This window comes from Rhinichthys klamathensis, unplaced genomic scaffold, assembly GCF_029890125.1.
Source record: "Rhinichthys klamathensis goyatoka isolate OS25496 unplaced genomic scaffold, OSU_Roscu_1.1 h1tg000004l_1, whole genome shotgun sequence".
NCBI classification, from domain to species: domain Eukaryota; kingdom Metazoa; phylum Chordata; class Actinopteri; order Cypriniformes; family Leuciscidae; genus Rhinichthys; species Rhinichthys klamathensis.
The window spans coordinates 5,923,447-5,941,198 of record NW_026606557.1 but is presented as its reverse complement, the minus strand read 5'-3'; the positions used below and the strand labels follow the sequence as shown (position 1 = coordinate 5,941,198).

General features: G+C 38.0%; 2 protein-coding genes across 2 annotated transcripts in view; one reads left to right on the top strand and one right to left on the bottom strand.

Annotated features, from left to right (window-relative positions):
* Positions 1 to 11,509, top strand: part of dnmt1 (DNA (cytosine-5-)-methyltransferase 1) — a 265,280-nt gene extending 253,771 nt beyond the window's left edge. Inside the window, exon 36 of the mRNA XM_056252634.1 lies at positions 11,499 to 11,509. The gene's annotated coding sequence lies outside the window, so the exon portion shown is untranslated. The remainder of the gene's footprint in view (positions 1 to 11,498) is intronic.
* olfm2a (olfactomedin 2a) overlaps positions 1 to 17,752 on the bottom strand; it is a 90,135-nt gene that overhangs the window by 41,037 nt on the left and 31,346 nt on the right. The window lies entirely within an intron of this gene.

The following is a 17,752-nucleotide window of genomic DNA, read 5'->3' as shown; positions in this document are numbered from 1 at the left end:
AGAAATATTAGTGCTGTGATGTAGGCCTGTTACACATTTATCCATGTGCTACAAACAGTGACAGTGCTGGATGAGGGATGACTGAGGCCACTGGCTGGTTAAACTTGTCTCCCTGTGTTATGCCAACGTTACCTTTCCCGTGATAAATGTCTAAACTGGCAATATTATTGAGCTGGTGCTCAGCAGGGAACAGGATGTTCTGTGAGATGAAGCACTTTAGTTACAGGAGAGGTTTTGAGAGCTCATGCTTTAGGGATGCAAGTGTGTAATTTCCTTTCATGAGTGATGGGTGAGAGTACAAGCTTAAAGTTGAAGTGTGTAATTTTTTTTGAAGTTAATATAGTTTCTCCTATATTGCAGGTTAATGTACAGTGTCAACTAAGTATTTCAGTTTCAGCTTTTTAAAAAAAAAAATACTTTAACTGTATTTGTTATACATCGCCCCGGGAAAAAAAAATTCGCTGTTTGGATTTAAATAGGCAAAGGCTTGAGAGTCTATGACTGGATCATTATTGAAGTGATTATTGTGTTTCTAACATGTTATATGTTTGGCATCAGTTCTTCTAACCCTAATTGATGGAGTGTGTAGCTTTTCATTTCTTAAACAACCATGTAGGAAGACGTCATGGCCATATTCCAGGATGACAATGATTCATCAAGCTCAGATTGTGAAAGAATGGTTGTGAGGAGCATGAAGAATCATTTTCACACATGAATCGGCACATGAGTCCAGAACTTAAATTCACTGAAAGTCTTTGGCATGTGCTGGAGGAAACTTTACAGAGTGGTGGACTCTTGCATTGACAAAACAAGATCTTGACCAAAAATCTATGCACCTCTTGAAGGAAATAAATGTTGTGATGACATTTTTGTATCTTGTATTACAAATGTATTACACATGCATTACGCAAGTAGACTGCGTTTGGCCGGAAGGTAGAATTTTACTTGAATTTAACGTGTTAAATATGAATATTTTTCTTACACAAACTCCTCGCTTTGCTTCAGAAGGCCTCTATTAACCCCCCGGAGCCGTGTTAAGCACTTTATGATGGATGGATGCACTTTTTTGAGCTTCAAACTGATGCTTGCAATCCAATCCATTGCCATTATAAAGCTCGGAAGCGTCAGGGTGTTTATTAATTTTAGAGGTCGACCGATAGTGGACTTTACCGATAGCGATATTTAGGTTTGACCGTACGTACATACCGATAGCCGATTATTCAACCGATATTTTTTTAAATGGATATACTGGATTAAAAACAAACATAACACTCCAAGTAAAACAGTGCTGAACTGAAATGAAATAAATGAAATAAATATATAAATATGAATATATTAAAATGAGAAGTTCTACAGAACGACACTACAGAAAATAATTTAAATTATATTACAGGTCAAATATGTGTTTCTTTAGCTATAACCAGAAACATATGTAAATTTCATAGGTAACACTTTGCAAGTCCCATTTGTTAATAAGGATGTATTAGCTAGCTTTCATGAACTATTATGGATTATACGTATGTATTAATATTTGAGCAATACAATTGTACATTGATCATTCATGTTCATAGTACATTAACTAAGATAATAACAGATAAAATTAAAATTAAAACTCAATTTAAAATGTATTACTAAATGTTGAAATTAACTAACAATGAATAATACTTCTACAACATTTATTAACCTTAGTTAACTTAATGCTAAAAATGAAATTTTATTGTACAGTGTTACCATTTATACATCCAAAGAATCATGCTTAAAGATGGCCATATTTAAATATCTGCAAAGGCCAGAGCATTAAAATGACATAAATGTAGACCTTATGTGTAGCCTAGTCTCTCACTTTATTTGCTTCTATTTTATAAACCTTGATGATTGTCTGATCAAAATAAGAATATGTATTGTAGTGATAAAAAAAAGAACTGAAATCGAATGCGTTTCTGATTTGTTTGTTTCTGTCGGCTGCATGAACATATCAATGTTGAGAAAGCAATGTCACTAGCTTTAAATATGCAACTTCGCCGGCTAATGAATGCATAAAAGTGACCAGCTGGATATAAACTAATGGAAACAGATGGTAACAATTGCGACATAACACATTTGGGTCAGGTTTGCGTGTGTTTTTGTCACATTGCTTTAAACGCTTGACGTAGCCACTACTAGAGTCCTCACAGCCTCGACGGCAAACATACTGATACTGCTGTTCTTTCTCTGCTGATGCAGCATCTAGTCAACAAATGAATGACTTTATAATGATATGGCGATATGTACTTTAGTGTTCTGTATTCATACCGTTTTGCTGTCAGTGTTTTACAGTTTTTTTCAATTGCTTACACACTAAAATTAAAACTTTCCCACTATTAGCAAAACCTTACACTCAAGGAGCAAAACACCAGCCTAGATTTGCACAATTGTAAGCACGTTGTCAGCTTCACCCTTTTTGCAAAACATTACACACAGTAATTTGTAAAACTCTACACACATTTTCACACCTTAGACACAGTTAAGGATTGTGAGGTTACTTCCTTGTCATTACAAAGCCCCGGTTTGCCATTGACCACACTAATGAATGAATTGGATATGCACATCCACAAGGTGTGGAAGCACACATGTGCTAATTTGAAAACGCAGCACTCAGGTGTGCTATAAAAGGCAGCAGGTTTCAGTTCACATGTCTTCAACAAAAATGGAAGGAGCTAGAAGAAGAAGAAGAAAAAGAGTGAGAATAAGAGGGGGAGCTCAAAGAGGAGATGAAGGAGGTAGAGGAAGAGGAGAAGAAGGTAGAGGAAGAGGAGAAGGAGGTAGAGGAAGAGGAGAAGGAGGTAGAGGAAGAGGTGAAGGAGGTAGAGGAGGAGGAGAAGGAGGTAGAGGAGGAGGCCCAGGTAGAGGAAGAGGAGAAGAAGGAGATAGAGGAAGAGGCCTAGGTAGAGGAGAAGAGGTAGAGAAGGACTTGAAGAGTTGATAGAACCTGAACAAAGAAGACGAGGACCAAATTTGACTCAAGAAATCCGTGCAACACTTATTGACCATGTTATCAACCATGGACTGACACTGATGGAAGCTGGACAAAGAGATCAACCAAATCTCTGGTTGATACTGTAACTGAATAGTTACAGTATTCTTGTTGCTTTTACAGTAGTTTTTCTTCAGAGTCAAACTGTATGTACTTCATGCAGTAATTTTTATTTGTCTACAGATTTTATTTTTTTCATTGATTTCTTTGTTGGTTGATTACTGTAACTGATTATGGTAAGAAATACTGTAAATAAATACTTGAAATATGAGTCTGTAGAAATCAGTGTTGTGCAGTGCTTGGCAAGTTTATAGTAGGCCTATTTGTGTACATTCTCCCTATATCTCAAACTAATCATGAAGAATGTTGTGGGTTTGTCACTATTTTTTTTTTCATCTAAATTATCCCTTACATAACAATGTCTGGCCAAAAATCTAGCACATGCTATTTCCTAAAAATTGTTTTTTTACAAATGTGTTTTTTATTTATCACAGCCGTGTGAAACTGGCTGCAATAGTGTCTGGTCATTGAGGACTGTGTTGGTTAAATGAAAACTAATAGCATTTTCACAAATATGTGTATATCTTTTGACTGAAGTGTGTATGTTTTGACAGAAGTGTGTCAATTTGCAAACAATCTAGGAATTATGCAAATTGAGTGTGGTGTTTGGATAATTGTGATTATATTTTGAAAAAAAGAACCCGGTTTTCAAAATTGCGTGTAAACAATTGAAAAAAACTGTAAATGCGCATCTGAAGTGTCAGCGCTCTCCGTGCTGCGTGCAGCCTCACGTGTTAACGTAAACAACTCAGCCAGTTACCGGTGTGTATATAGGCTAGATATATCGGCAAAATATATCGACCTCTAATTAATATAACTCCGATTGTATTCGTCTGAGAGAAGAAAGTCACATACACCTAGGATGGCTTGAGGGTGAATAAATCATCGGATAATTTTCATTTTAAAGTGAACTATTCCTTTAATTCTGGTTCATTAGTCTACTGGAAACCAAGGGGGTAATCCATCGACCGGAAGTTGAAGCCGGCCGGGTGCCGCCATCTTGTAGCAGAACTTCACTTGCGTTAGTGAGGAAAATGAAATGACGCCAAAATGAAAACCCATTCATTTTGGCGTCACTTTGACAGCGAATAACTTTACATCTGAGGCGTTTAAAGACTCCATTTGTCCATTATTTATTTCTAAAGAAACACGACAATGTATAAAGGGCTCCATTACCTTCTATGTTACATTATGGCCCCGTAGAAACAGATTTAGTAAAAATAGGCTAACGATTGCGTCATAACCACTCGACTCTCTGTTGCGCTGTACAGAAATTACCGTACAGACAGGAGGAGAAGGTCACAGGCAATCGGGGGGACGTCCCGTCAAGGGAGAAGCCCATAGATAATGAGTCCATAAAAGCAACGGAATACTTACTCCTGCTCACTCACGATAAAGGACTCTTTGCTCAAGTTCCCCGTCTCTGCAAGATTAACGTTGGCAATTTTCACGCACAGCTACTAGAAGATTAACGTCTGTCAGACAGGTTGCTCACGTCATCAAGCTTAGTTTGAGTCGGTTTGAGTCTGCGCGTCAGGAACGGAAGTGCTCAAAAATCGCTAAAAATGGGCTTCAACTGTCTCAACTGAGTTCCAATGAGATGGCTCTGTCCACTTCTTATACTGTCTATGCTGGAAACGCATGGTCAAGTTGAGTGCACTGCATTGTGGGATACAACATTCCCCGCAGTGTGCTCTGTGGGAGACTGCAAATGCAGTAGGTCATCTAAGTATACTATGCATACAAAAAAATTGCATAGTTTGCACATTATACATCCTGTATACACGGTAAAATAATATGGTAGCATGCTGTTCCGAATATAGCCAGTCGTTATTTTTGCAATTTCCTTTGTTGCCACGAGAGGCAGAGAAATGATTTAACCTTTAAGGAGGATAAAAAACAGCACTATTATTCATCTAAGATGTTTTTTCCAACGTCACATACATGCAAGCACCAGCTCACACATGCACACAGCGGTTTGGGCAGAACACGACTGTAAATAGAGTCCAGCAGTCTCCTCTCCTCACATCCTTTGCCAATACGGCTCAACACTGCAGTTGTGTGGGACACAAAGCCACAGCCATAGTATCCTGGCCTGTTCTATTTATGACCGGTCCATCTTTATGCCACGATGAGTCAATAGACACGGAGAGACACCAGAGAAGTGGCATGGTAGCCGAATGCTTCACTTTCTCTCTAGGTGAGGATAAGACTGCTTTGCCTCCCTATTGAGTTAATGATGCCATACACATTCATCTCACAACCGATTACAATGATCACCGTTCGCATTTTCCGCGCCTCGATGACCCAATTACACCCACAGCCACGGAGATTAATTCTGTGAATAACATTCCCCGTGAATACTGACTCGACACGCTGACCCTTCCCGCTGCTCTGAACTAATCAAACATTCGTTCTGTGGTGGGAAATGAAAAAAATCCCCTCCGCTCTTGTAATTTGACTAATTACTGACAGAAAATTGGGTGTCTTAAGCCTGAGTGAGAGGAAGCCGAGGCCACGAGAAGGCCTGTTAATTGAGGTTACCCCACACGGTTATGTGTGTCGTCTAAATGCCTGTCTGCCGCGCTTCTGGCTTTGGCATTGACGCTGTCTTTGCGAATAATTGGTTTTCAATTTGAAGCTGAATGAAAGCTACTCCCCGTTTGAGCTGATCTTATTCTCTTTAAATAAACTGAGCTATGTTTTAAAATGGAGGTAAACCCTTAACCTGTAAATGGTTGAGAGTTGATTTCACTGTATGTTGAGGCTTGCTAGGTATAGCTCACTGAAACATGGTGGGATTGTACTATCAGCATATTTTTGGTAGTCCAAATCAAAACCAGGGGGGAAACCACTGAGGGTGAGTGTCTTTAAAAATAATAATTGGTGTAATATTCCCACAGGGCTGCAAGCTTTTCAAACTGTTCTTTGGGTTCATTTGTGCCTGAATAGGCCATATCTGCCACATATTAAGTGGATCCCCTTATATAGATCTTATGCACCAGAGAAACAAGCGCTTATTTCTATGGCATCACTGTCGAAAAGTAATTAGCTGGTGAAGTGAATTTACTTTATCACAACAAGCATTGTAACGTTGGAAGCGGATGTCATAACAAATGTCTGTAGATTTGTATAGATTTTATATTTATAGGATACATACATTTATATATTTAGGGATGACAGAATGTTTCAAGCTAACAAACTTGTACACATTCATGTCACATAATTTACAATTTTTGCACTGACATACTATACGCCTTTGTGATAAGGGAACTGAGATCTTACCGAATGCTTGTCACAAACTAAACCCCATATGTCGTAATTCCTCTGTATTCAAACTGTGTTGCTATGAACCATTAGACCAAGGACAAAGCACTGACAAGCTATTACCAATATGAAACTGTGACACCTGTACTAATAAGATTCTGGAAATATAAAATGACCCAGTGGGATTTTTAGTCAATGCCTATGCTCATTTTTTTCAGTTAATCGGTCAAACTAAGCACTTGTGCAGCATTAGCCTGGGATTTGTTAATGGGGCTTAAAAGGTTATTTTCAGGAGCTGCGTTTACATGGACCCTTATAATCAGATTATTAGCCTAGTCCGAATAAAAATAAATAAAATAAAAACTCATGTAACCAATCAGCTCGAGCCATGATAGAAGTCATTGTTTGCAGATTTCATTAAGAACCCATCAGCCAGCGCCATCCAGAGTTTCATGACTTAACTATTTATTTAATGCTCTGTGAACTAACATGAACAAAAATAAACTGTATTTGTATTAACTAATATTAACAAAGTTTAATAAATGCTGTAAAAATAAATATCGCTCATAGTAAGTTCATGTAAACTAATGCATTTACTAATTGTATTTGTCTATAGTAATACTTATTGTAAAGCATTACTAGGTGGCAATGTAGAAGCAGCTAGATATTACAGAACTGTCACCAAAATGTGATTATGTTCTGTAAAAATGTGCGCATTTATTAAAACATAGCTTCATCATCCAGTAGATCTACTGAAATGAGCACACTTTTTGACAAGACATAACTGAAAACATGGGGTTAAACTTATGTAACAAAAGCATGTTGTGAATTCAGCAGCAGATCATAATTTACACAACAATTTTTTTATTTTTTTTACCTGAAACACATCTTTGTGATATTTCTGTGAGTGATATTTGATTATGTTGCCCAAAAAATAAAGCCTGGGTTATTGTTTACACAAGACCAAAAATTTGATAAAACCAGAGACTCAAATATGGCGATTCAAATGGCTGTTGGGATTTTTGCAGTGAAGAAAACGATGGCTTGCAACACTCAAGAGACTGAAAAGGATATCTTTCTGAACGGTAAACTCAATTCTCTACATGCTATGGTGGCCATGACCCATGCTCTGAAACGGAAACATTCAGACTCTTACACCCAACCGCACTACTTGATTTACCCACTCGACATCCTTTTTTGGTCTGGGAAAAACATTACTAGAAACCAATTATAGTCCAAACTCTTTCCCTAACCCTAACGTCAACCAAGAGGACAATGATTGGTTGATAATGAATAATCAAGCTCCTAACTGCAGTTCTAAGCCTAACCATAAAATTATTGGTTTTTAATAGATCCTAAAAAGCAAACATGTTGACGCGTCCTACCTGGTTAAATCACATTAAACTGGCAACCGCCCCCCAATTTACATTTGCATTTATGTTTTAGCAGATGCTTTCTTACCGAAGCGGCATTCAGTTAAACGAACCAGTACAGTTAATAGCAATTAGCGTGACGGGTAACTGAAATTACACAAAGCTTGTAAGCTCTGTTCAAACCTTCAGATGTGTTATCCGCAAAGCAGCTGGAATCCACAAAGCCCCAGGATCAGATGGTGTACGCAGCAGAAATCCTTGTGCTGAACTGCTCAACTTACTTACACTTGCTGTGCCAGTCCTCACTGGACCAAAGGGCCAGACTGCTGTAGAAAACCTCCTGTATCACTCTCAAAAAAGAACAGGCCTCCCAATCCTACCAGCTCTATACCTTTCTAAACAGGTTCTAGAAGAGGTAAAGGCTTATATTCTGTCAACCACTCATTTAATTGACAAAGATCGTCCTCACAACTTGCCATAGTTTGTTTCCCTTTGAATTCTGTTCCTATCCATTTCTGCTAAGAACGGCATCCAAACAATAGCATAGCCAGGAAATACACCAAAATCCCTGATGTGCCCTTCCAGAGCCACCTCACATAAAAGCGAGAGGCAGGCACAAATACCTACAGCATTATTGGTTACAGTGTTGTGAAGAGTTAGTCCCCTATACAGTGCTGTCTGCATCAAAAAATAATAATAGCAATAATACCCTTTAAGTCCCTGTCAAGGAAAGTCGGTCCACTCGCCAGCTATACATGTATTTGCAAAGCCTGCAGGCAACGATTTCTGACATACAGGACCAACTCCTATCTATCTGAATGGGGAAACGAAATTCACTTTAAAGAAAGGCTTTCTACAAAACAAAACTTAATAAGTGGTCAAAATTATGTCTGACCCATTCCAAATGTTTTCGATATATTGGGCATCTTATGATCCTTACTCTTCTCATGCGGTTCCCTTTTCATATAGATCATCAACATAGATGAAATGAAAAAAAAAATAGCATTATATTATTTAAACGTATATATGAAACGTATGTTTTGTTTGAGTTTTTTAACTTACAGGCCTATTTAAGCGTCACCCCGCTCTGCTTTATTTACGCACATGTTCTGGTGTGTGGCCTATACATGCATGCATGCAAAAATAGTATGAAACACACAACCATGAATGTTGAAAATATTCCAAATCAATTATTTCCCTCCTAGTCAAAAATATTTTAAATCATCAGCACGCACTTCATCAACTCGCCGGAGACACCAACTATCCCAGCTATTTTATCCCATGCCGCGTTCTTTTGCTGGTAAGAAACACCGTCATGTCATAAATGATAGGGTATGCGTGCGTTGAGATGCGGAATAGGCAATATAAAAATGCTGTCATTATAAAAGGTTTCTAGTTTCAATGTATTTCTTGTTTTTAGTTTACATTTCATGTTGTGACACTTTTCTCTCGCACATAATGCTGCTACGTCAGAGCGGCCAAAGCGTCAACAAGCTTCGCCTTTGTTTCCTTGTATGTGATTGGCTGAAGCCTTTTCTGTCGCCGCAAAAGTAAAAAAAAAAAATCGACATCGAAGTCGTTTTTTCGCCGCAGCACATTCGCGTTCGGTGTGGAAGCACTCATTACACAAACAGCTGATCAAAAAATAAAACTATCGCGCGAATTATTCGTGCGTCAAAATCGCGTCCAGTGTGAAAGGACCTTTAGGCACAAAGATGTACATTTTATAGGGTGCCACCCCAGTGACAGCTTTTGTAGCTTTTTTTTTTAGAGTGTATAAAATGCACTTGAACATCATTACATGAAAAAACAAAACAAATACAGAGTATAGTTAAAAGCTAGTAGGCTAACAGTATGCTAAGCTAACTAAAAACACAAAGAACAAAAAGTGTTTAATTTTATCTTTCATCTACAACTTTGGTTAATATACTATTATCTAACAGTGACATACATTAATGGTAATATCTGTAATCAAGTCATTTGCAGGCCATGAATAGAGTAACCATTAAACCATGCTTTTTTGAGCCAATGGAATTTTTTGGGGGTCCTAGGTGGACTCAACTCAGTAGGCGTACTGTTTTTTTGGCAATTGGGGCAGCACCTGCACTGCATATGTTGCTCTACCAATGACTACAATTCCACATTTATCAATAGGCATCGTTAAAAATACATACTCACAGCATGCTATAACATCAGTTGACTGGCAGTCAATAAATTTGTATAACATCATGAAGTATTCTCATAATACCACTGTTTTAAACCACGATAAATTGTACCAAAACAGACAGACACATTTTAAGTCTGGTCAAGTCATTTTCATTTATATAGCGCTTTTAACAATGGAGATTGTTTCAAAGCAGCTTTTAATAATAATAAACACCCAAATATAGCTTAATGATACTATATCTGCTAGGACTGACATATTTTGGTCACAGGTAAACAGCTTTTAAGCCTTTATAGCAGTGGGGGGAAAACATGCATCTATGTATTCTGGTTTTGTAAACCATGTCTGGATAAGTGTGTGTGATTTAGAAAAATGGGTCAGTGGCCTCTAGCATTCTATAGATGGAAAAATATGTCACTCCAGGACATCAAACACGAGGACATCAATGGGCCATAAAGTTTGTGTGCCAATCCCTGTCTCCCGGGGACCGTTTTTCCCTCAGACCGTGCAGGGGCTACAGTACATGTATTCACTCTCAAGTGCCCCAAGTGTGAAAGACTAGTGACATTTCAGGAATTAGCCATAAACTGCCACCGTTTTCTGTGGTAAAAGATAATAAAAGTGCTCGTATTACACTAATTACTAATTAGATTAGCACTGTTTTAGAGCTAAAAGGAGGCGAGCGGCTGGCACAGAAAGACCGTACTGGAGTCTGGACCTCAGCAGACAAAAGCAAATTCTTTGAGTGTTCATTAAAGCAAGGCAAAATAAATAGATAAATCCCACTAATTAAACCGTCGTTGTTTATTTTATGCTACTGTGAGAGTGCAAATGGGCATTAAGAGACCGAAAGGTGTTTGGAAGTGAGGGTCAATGCAGATTTAGAGATGCCTCTGGTGTGCAACACATGAGCGAACTTTCTTCCAGAGATTGCTTCTCTGCAGGTTATGAATGTGAATGCAGACTGTATAATTTAATGAGGAGGCTGCTGTAATTACTCGAACAGCTACGGACGTATAAATCACAACACATCCCAAGACCAGCGCCTTAATGGGAAATGTTCTTGAAGGGGGAAAAAAGGGATAGCACATTTAATGCAGTGTAGAGTAAACTTCTATCATTTCAAAATGATTAATGTGTCCAGAGGCTTCAGTTTCTACACATATTTGTGTGTTTAGTTTGGCATTTACAGACGTGTTTACTGCTACACGAGGCTTACTTTCTGAGAAATAATTCCGGTTACCTTTAGACTAGCATGTTCTGCCGGACAGAAAATTATAGTGACTAATGAGAACATGAGTGAAATACATTAGCATGCCAGTTTTTCAGTTGTGGGCATTAAAAAAGGTGATAAAGTGATAATTTTGATAAGATGAATTTCTACAGGCAGACAGGGAGTGAATGGAGACAGTTACTAAACTGTCTCCATTCACTTCATTTGTCCTACTAAAGGACTCTTTTGGTCCGTGTCCCACCGGTGGCATTCAGTAATTGTGTGTACATCCCATTGATCCGTTTCGTGATTGCGCAAACAAAAGGAAGTTGGGGAAATTAGAGGAAAAAAATAAGCAGGCAAATAAGAGGGCTGATTTTTAATGTAATGAAGAGGATAGTTCGCACAGTCATCAAAACGTGACATCCAGGAACTTTGTCGTTTCTTGCTCTGGGACTTTCTGCATGATCATAATCAGTATTTGCTTGTGGGCCAATGATATGGAAAAAATTCATATAATAACAACGTTTAAGTTTTATAAGCTCACATGCTCCCCTTTCTCTGTTCTGTGTGACTCTCCAGTTCGAACTCGTTCATCAAAATAAACAAATCTTTTTCCGAGTCAATTCGTTCATTTCGGTCGTTAAATGAATCAAATGATTCGAAAAAAGATTTGTTCGTTTTGATGAACGAGTTCGAACAGGAGAGTTACACAGAACAGAGAAAGGCGAGCATGTGAGCTTATAAAACTTAAACGTTGTTATTTATTTTTTAAATGAGCGATCGTTTCGAATGATAAGACCCTTATTCATCGTCTGGTGTCGTTTAAAGACATTTTAAGCTGCATCTGAAACTGTTATTAACTGTATTTTGGACCTTGGACCGTATGGTTCCCATTTAAGTCCATTATATGGAGAAAAATCCTGAAATGTTTTCATCAAAAACCGTAATTTCTTTTCGACTGAGGAAAGAAAGACATAGGCATCTTGGATGACATGGGGGTGAGTAAATTATCAGCAAAAGTTTTTTCAAAAGTGAACTACTCCTTTAACTATCTTAGCCTGCAAAAAGTCCCCCAGAAAAAAACATTCAACAGTAAAGTTTTATAACGGTGTGCTGTAGCATAAACCAGTCCGATTCGGCATGGGAACTAGTGCTAGTTTAACTGGACTTTTCCGCAGGGTTGTAAGCAGCAATTTCAGATTTCTCAAATGCCAGGCAAATACTCCTGTAGCTTTTCATTCTATTCAGTGTATTAGCAGTGCACTTACGGGAAGAGCCATGGCCCATAACAATGAGATCCTGGCTTTGCTTCCATAGCATGCTATCACATTGCTAATCCATTCAGAATAACGCTGGGAATTTGAAATGAGTCCTCTCTCAGACAAATTTCTCATTATTAATATGTTACACTTCATTCCATTTTTCCTCATTAAAAAATGTCTGTTTGCAAAACCTCTCAGAGTCATATGGTAATTTGAAGCGTCAAGTAAACTGGAAGCACTGGCATGGCACATTTGTTAACTATGTTAGTCTAATGACCAACCTCAGTCAAACCTGCATGGGGTTCGCTTCTGTGAATCGGTGAGAGGATTTCGAAGTGTCGTATCTGTTCCGTTTATTCTGCTTTATGTAAAATAAACCTGAAAATTATGTGGATTTACTGAATATATTTCTCAAGAAGCCTTTAGGAATTAACGGTCAAACTATTTCTGTAATGCACAATTAAAGAGATAGTTTGCCAGAAAATAAACTACCGTTTATTTTTTTTTACTAGTTATTATTTACTCCCCTCACATGGTTAACCCTCTGGGGTCCTTCGGCCCAAATGGACCCGAAGCATTTAAATATATATTTTTTTTAAATCATAGCTTTATCGGAATGGTCCGAAATTTGGTGACTTCGTTGGTACTTGGTGTATGAACACCCAAAAAAATTGGGGACAGGATTTGAATAGTCTAAGTGGTTGTAAAAAAAATTAGTCACACTCAGGACCTTCGGGTCCAAATGGACCCGCATAGGAAATGAATGGGAAATTGGCAAAAATGTGAAAATACAGAGTTTTTTTGTGCGTACAATCTACAAATCAGCCACGATCCAGAAAAAAAGCACACAACAGTGAAGGGGTGAATCTATAAAACATCAAGAGTGCAAAACAGACACATCCACACACACACACACACAAACACATTTTTATACACATACACACTAATAAATTCAGATTACATATGGGTTTTGAATTTTTTAAATGCTCAGTTTGTCCACCAGATGGCATCCATCTCATTTCAAAAATTGCTTTCATGAGGCCTAGGCTTGACTCTAAAATGAAATACAGCTTTAAAAAAATATATATATATATATATATATATTTTTTTTTTCTATTATATTCAATGGGGAAAAAATGGGTCATAATTATTGCATTAATATTAATTATAAATCATTTTTATTTTTGAAATTATCTCAAAACACCAAAAAAGAAAAGAAAAAATATTATAAAAAACAAGTAAAAAAAAAAAAGATGATTTTTTTAAAATAAATATTAATCCCACCCTTCCGGCCCATTTGGACCCGAAGGTCCTGAGTGTGACTCTAAAATGAAGGACCCCAGAGGGTTAAATTTGTTATTATTTTCATTAATTTAAAATGATTCTGTGTTGATGAAAGTCCTGGCCATTCTTTTCCATACTATAAAAGCAAAGTGGCCTTTGACCAGGGTTATCGTTAACTAGACTAAAAAAGTGATACCACTTTATTTTGATGGTCCACTTTAGACATTCTACTAACTATAAGTAACTTCATGTCAACTCTACAGTGTAAACTCTCATTAACACTTTATTTTGATGGTCCCCCAACAGACATTTTACTGTCTTTAAGTAACTTAAAGGGGTCATGAATTGAGAAATCAAAATTTCCTTGAACTTTTGACATATAAGAGGTCATTGTATTATAAAAATATCATGTACGTTTCAGAACTCAGAACTTCCTCGTTAGTCCAAAAACAGGATTTTGTCACATTATTATGTCATAGTGTGACAAAAGAATATCACCTCCTACTTGTACATCATTGCCTCTTTAGCCCCGCCCACATCATGTCATGTGATAGTAAATACAAGACGCAAACACAGGATTACTCCAGCAACAAAACCATAGAGATGCCCCTGAGGATTACAAGACGTTTTGAAGTTGTGAAAAACAGTCCTTGTGATCCTAACATTAAGAAAGCGTGGATGAATTATTTTTAACGAAATTCCAGTCAGATCGCATCAGTAAGACACTGTTCGTTTGTTCGCTTCATTTCATTGCGGATTCGTTTTTAAACAAGTCGCAGTTCGACGCAGGCTTTTCAGAGAGACTGAAAATAAAAGATGCAGTGCCGACGTAAGAAGACGTACAAGAAGCTGAGCTTGTGAGGCGCTGTCAAAAACTGCTATTTATTGGCGCGGTTATATATTGTTCATCCAAAGCATCACTGAATTATTATTTTTTTGTTTAAAGCTGCAGTCCGTAAGTTTTCCTCTTTGTCGCCATCTCTGTTCGAAATCTGCAATTGCAGTCATTCACGGAATGATCAACTTTACGCGCGGATGAATCCAACGTTTGAGGAGAATGTGTCACCGCGCCGGTGTCGATACTGGCATTCGGAATCACAGATTCTACTTATGGAAGTATGACCAACATAATAATTTTCACCAGAAGATGTCCTCTGAACAAGTAAGTAACATCCACTTTTGTTCTGACCAACTAAGGGGGAAAAAAGCATTGCAGTAAATCGCGCTGATTAAATCTAACGATCGCTTATAATATCACGTCAAACTGTGCAAAATATACTTTGTTCTCAAATTGTTAATGTTAACAACATCAGCATTGCCCGACTACATTTAATGCCCTTCCGATATTATCCATGTTTTCGCATGGGTCCTGTTGCAGTCTCTTTTTTTCTGTAGTCACTCCGAAGTCCAAACGAAGTCTTTTGCATTTTACAACGGGTGAATCTCCAGTTGTCACTGATGATTGTCGTTTGAACCTTTCTGGATCCGCCATCAAATTAATAAGTTTAATTATATCAAGTGCTGTGAGAAAAGGCTATAAATCTCCACCTCCAACATCCTCTCACGCAATATAGCTTATACTAGCCGAGACTCTTCTTTATGTGTACAGATGTGACGTAATGACGCAAAGAGATGCTCGAATCTCCCACCGAAATCCACCAGTACCACTGGAATTAAAAACATTATTACAAGCTTACCCTTTTGAATCGAGCTAAGGCAAGCAGATCGTTTGGAACACTGGCTGGTTATATAAATATTTTGGATAATTTTTAACCCCAAAAAGTTTCGGAATGCACCTTTAAATGATAAATTCTATTATTCTCCCTTACTGTTATATTTTGATCACATAAAATGATTTAGTTACATTACTACGTGAAACTATTGCAGGTGTTTTCAATTGAAAAAACTATTTCCGTAATTTTTAGCAAAATTATTTGGTGGTAAGTGTGTGTGCGTGGGGACAGCAGATTTTTGTAAAGGTTTAAGGGGGTGCGACCTAAAAGTTTGAGAACCACTGCTTTAACTTTAACTAAAAAACAGACATTTATAGTCCCTGCACATGAACTTAGCATTTCAAGAGGACAACGACAATTTAAACTTGTACGTCCTCCTAACGCCGTGGACGTAAGACAAACTAAAGAAATTAAGACAGGCAGAGGATCCGTTCTGCCACTCATTTATATTAACGCTTTCTAGAGAGCTCGAGCGCCAGCAAAGGTATCAGCCCAACTGCAACCATCGATTCCTCGGCGATCCTATCAAGAAAAATATGTACGTCAGGCTGCGAGGACCTCTCTGTCTCTTTTCCTGTCAAACTCAGCTTCTCCTTTCTCCTCTCCCACGGCTGCACGAGGCAGATTGCAGGAGCGAGGTGTGTGGAGAGCGAGAGGAGAATTCTGAGGGCGTCTGAGTGGCCGGGGGGGCTCCTCCTGCGGCAGACATATTCCCCCCCCCCCCCCCCCCCCCCAGTCTGGCAGAGTGCTGACATATCTGTCCTTGCTTGCTACAAGCTTAGAATTAAGATGGCAGCATGTGAGGCAGAGAGCAGTATTCCAGATCAGGCATGCTGCTAGCGGTTTCCAGTATCTTGTGCAATTTTTGCAAGAATTCATCTGTGTTTTTCTCGTCCATCATACTGTGTAATGGCTCGGATGCTGTCATTCTTTAAATCTAATCTCTCCCTTTGTCTCTCTGTGTCAGTTTTGTCTCTCAGCTGCTCTTCTTGCACCTCTGGATGGTCGTGAAGCCATATCGTTCAAAGAACGTGGCAATCAGCAGGAGACAAGGCTCCGAAGCTCGACCTCAGAGAAATGTCACATGCATCATAGTCGCCTCATTCATCAAATCAGAGGATCCTTATCATACTCGATTTCGCTCTCTATCCCTCCCCATGGGAGCTTTCTTTGGGAGGTGAGGGATGTCTCCTCCAAAAAAATGGGAAAAACAACAGACCGAATTCATCAAAAAATATTGCTAATCTAGATTATTGAAAAGCAATACAGTCCAACATTGACACCAATATGGGTGAAAGGGAACCTCCACATCACAATGATTGGCTGTTCACTTCGTAAATATAGGTTAACCCCACTTATAATGTTAACAGCTGGCCCAGAAATTAACTTGAATAGATACAACTGGTGGAAATGTATGGACTAGTTACAAAGTAAACAACCCTACTGTAAACCCAACAAGTTAAGCTAACTCATTTCATTTGAGGAAACCGATTGCCTCAATGCATTTAAGTTTATAAAAAACAATAGTTATGAGTACTCTGAAATTATTTCAGTTGAGTTCACTAAACGTAGATATTGCAGTCAAGAAATTAAGTGATTAATTAAGTGATTGTTGAGCATTAATGATGAACACCTGCTGTTAACATCACTGAAGGAAAGAGAAACACAAGAACTACAACTGACTTCCAACCACAACATTAGATGAAATCAACTGAAGATAAAATATGTTTAAATCTCTCAAGATCTCAGCAGAGGAGGATTGAACAAATCCACAAACAACATTACCAGCTTCAATTATTACTAACCAGTTTGACTTTTATCATGCGTCTACAGAAGTTGTTATTGTGAATGAACAGAGGTTTAGATGAAGATGATTTATTGAGTTTCATTTAAAGACACCATGATAGTGGTCAGTGTTTGCTTTAGTTGGGCTCTTGACCCTTGACTTTATAACACCAGTTTTTCCTCTGGCTGCTGTAACTGAGTGTTTATATAACACATTTGTTATGGCACAAAAGCCAAAAGAAAATTTTGTTTTGATGATGATTTATGGAATGATGATTCATCATTTGGTGTCTTGATTCTATAATCTCTGATTAAATTCTATAATCTTCTCAATAATCTCTGATTAAAAAGGTGATATATAACTTGTATTATTCATTATAAAAGGACTGTGATTCTGCTGCAAGGCCCATTGTTGTTTCAATCAGATTTTAAAAACCTCTATGGTATCATGCTGACTTACACAGACTTCAAGAATCAGTATATGAATCTCAACAATGGTGACCATTAAACGATTCATGCTGCAATGCATGCTGGGAGCCATGGATAAGGTTTGTATTATGGTAGTACCCAGCATGCATTGCAGTATGAATCGTTT